Here is a 3,398-nt window from a genome sequence, read left to right as displayed (position 1 = left end):
CCCGCCTTTGGTCTGGGGAGAGCTCGATTCTGAACGGGCTGTCGAAGGACAGGTGGCTTTGGGACTGGTAATGATCTCGTCCTAGGCTTCATCACTGTTCTTTTAAATAATTAATTCAGCTTCTTCCTGGGTGTTTACATCCTTCAAATATTTGTAGACGGTTATCATGTCCCCTTAGTCACCACTTAGCACCACTCTACATATTTGCTGTCGTGTGGGGTGTGTGTTATCATCGCCGTCACTATTATTATTATTGCTCCCGGCGCGCTCTCTCGGTCCCTCAGCCAAGTGACCCAGGAGGGGACATTGAACGTCGGTTGTGGTGACGAGGGATGGCTTGCTGGCCCTCTGGCTCCTTACTGCTCCCGAATTCTCATCACTTTCCCCAAAGCCACAGCAAAAAAAAAGATAGACAAAGCCAGGTAAAACAGCGTGCTTGCAGCGCAAACACGGCTTCCAGACAATTCCGCGGCCCTGTTCCTGACCAGATAATCCTCAGTTTCCTAAATTACAAAATAAGGATGAGAAGTCCCTGCTCTCAACAACCTGGGATTACTTTGAGGACTAAAAACGAGGGAAAAAGCCAAAAAGTGCTTTGTAAACTAAAAAGCAGGGAGGGCGGCAGTACCAGCCGTGCCTCAAACATTCGACGGGATTTCTACAGAACATTCGGGGGTCGACTGTTCTCAAAAGCTAGAAACTCTAAGTTAGAATTTACGAGTGAACTCGATAGCGCCGAGATTCACCCTAAAATCTGTCTATCGAATGCAGAATAGACAGAGACGCCCTACTTCGAAATCCACGAATAGATGTTAGTGTTCCAAATAAAGTCTGGGCCCTTGGAAACATGTCACAGATGGCCCCAACAGGACTTCGGAAGGTTACGCTGCTATGAAAGATTTTTTAAAAAGTTCACCTTGTCTTTCATTTCAGACCTCGCCGGAGAGTTCTTCTGTACTCGGGACACTTATTTTCACTCTGAGAAGAAGAATTTTCAATGGTTCTGTTGAACGTGCACATCTCATGCAAGTATTTCTATAATTATCCTGTTTCAGTTATAATACAGTTTCTGGAACAATAGGACTTCATTGTATTGCCGTATCTGTTATAATAGATGTTTTTATGGCAGAAAATTATAGTAGTCACTATTACGACTCTGAAGTTTTTTATTTCGAATAGCTCATAGGATAGAAATTTTTTTTCTCCCAATAGTTTTACTTTAATTAATGCTGCTTTGGAATTTTGGGGAGGGGGTTCTTTTCGCTTCTCTTTTCTTTTCAACTTTGGTCTGTGTTTGCTCAGTGAAGAATGTTTTCTTTGGCTCCAGGGTTCCCACCAGGAAGCCACCCCTGTGTTTCCGTCCGTGCTTACTGGCCGAGGGCCTCGCGTAAATGATGCTCCGTTCACCTCAATGTTCAGGCCCTGACGGGGGTGATCCCGGGTGATGGATTGTCCTTGGCAGTTTCTGTGGGTCAGGAATTCAGGGGTGCCGAGTAGGCGCCCAGTACCCCCAGTAGCCAGTTCTACCAGGGGCCTCTCCCCTGGCCCAGGCTCAGGCAGGCAAACACCAGCCCCTAACCCTGGATCCTCCCTGGTTTAAACCCCGTGCAGGATTTTCCTTTTTCAGGGGCTGTCTGCCTGGCAGAGCAGCTGGGAGGGGAGCAGCAGGTCCCCACTGGGGGCCTGCTTTGTGCTCCCTGTCGCTCCACCCCCAGGACAAAGGCCCTGGGCGCCCCCTGCGCTGCCGCTCCCCGTGCAGCGTGGGCAAGGCAGAGAGCTTGGAAGGAACGCGAAGCCCTCCCAGACAACGCCTGCCTGTCGTTTGCACCGAGCTGCTTTTCTGCTAAGTCTCCTCGAGTAATTTGCATGCCATTTCAATAAAATAAATGAATGATGACCGACGTTTTGTTTTATTTACGTGAAGTCTTACTTTCCTTTATTATTGAAAGAATTCGGCCCCAGGCAGGATGCTCAGTGCGGGAAGGGAAGCTTCCTCCCAACCAGGCCCGGCCTCCTTTCTGCTGAGCTGGCTGACATCCGGGAAACCCTTCATTTGTTCTGGCTGCCCACCCCGGCCCTGGGAATAAACTGGAACCTCCACCCCCTCATACTTCCTTAAGCCCGCTTTCCCAAGTTTCCACGTAGAAGGGCTTCAGAGGCGACAATGTGGTTGGAAGGAGCCGGAAGGTAAGGGGCTTCTCTTCAAGTTGTGTTTGCAAAGCAAGCACGTTGTTTGCTAAGGTTTTACGTTGCAACTTTTTAAAAAAGATAATATTTTCTGGAATTCTCTTTTCTAAACTTCACAGGAGACTGACGAAAATGTTGGTAAGTTGGTATTAACGAACGGCATCAACATCGCTGTCTTTGTTGTTACGTGTTGTTGTCTAACAAATCGCTTCAAAACCAGGCGTGAGACAAGCGTGTATCTTCTCCCGCGGCTTCCGTGGGTCGGGAATCGGGGAGTGCCTTAGCTGGGTGGTTCCAGGGGGGGTTCTCGCAGGAGGGTGCTGTCCCTGAAGGGGTGACTGGGGTGGACGGTGAGCTTGCAGGACGGCTCCCTGTGCCTGGCGAGCTGGTCCCGGCCGTTGGCAAGGAGGCCTCGGCTGCTTCGGGGAGGGGCCTCTCCGCAGGGCTGCTGGACACCCCCGTGAGGAGAAGCCGACTCCTACAGAGGGCACGATGCAAGAGGGAGAGCAGATGTAGCGTTAGGCTCACACAACCTCAGCTCCGCAACATCCCACTGGTCCAGGCCCAGCATCCGTCAGTGCGGTTGGGGACTCCGCAAAGGGATGGGTACCGGTGGGCGTGGATCTCGGGGGCCCGCCTTGGAGACTGGTGTCACAATGATTATCATTAACGTTGTTTGGTAGGGTTTCGGGAGGTCTGGAGGAGAGTGCTGTACGGCCAAAGGCATCGGTTCCTACCGGTCTTTCTAGTCAGTGCAGACTACGTTGGCCAGTTACCTTTCATGGTGTCCCAGCCAAGAAACATGGACTCGGGGTCCTCTCGGTGCCAGCTCCTCTTCCAGCCTGGGGAACAGAATGGCGGCCAAGAGAGATAAGTTCCCCCGCTTGGGTCCCTGACATTTCAGAGAAAGAAACAGAAGTGAACACACGCGCATAACAATCAGAGCTGTCATGCTACGGAGGGCGACTGTCAACCAGGGAGGTCCCCAGGGAGGAGGCCAAGCCCCGAGTGCCGGGGTTGGAGGTCTGCACGGCTCGGTCCTCCCCAAACTAGAAATCTGCAGTGACCCAGGCATTCCTGCGAGCCACACCTTTCAGCACAAGTCTCCACTGGGTAAGACGGATTTTTGATCTTATCACACCTTCGTGGAACAGCCGCTTTCCCAGAAGGTAAGATCCGCAAGGGAGAAATTTGTTCTGTCTTGTTTACCC

Source organism: Propithecus coquereli, unplaced genomic scaffold (assembly GCF_000956105.1).
Source record: "Propithecus coquereli isolate 6110/MARCELLA unplaced genomic scaffold, Pcoq_1.0 Scaffold254, whole genome shotgun sequence".
NCBI lineage: Eukaryota > Metazoa > Chordata > Mammalia > Primates > Indriidae > Propithecus > Propithecus coquereli.
This window is presented reverse-complemented; position numbering follows the sequence as displayed.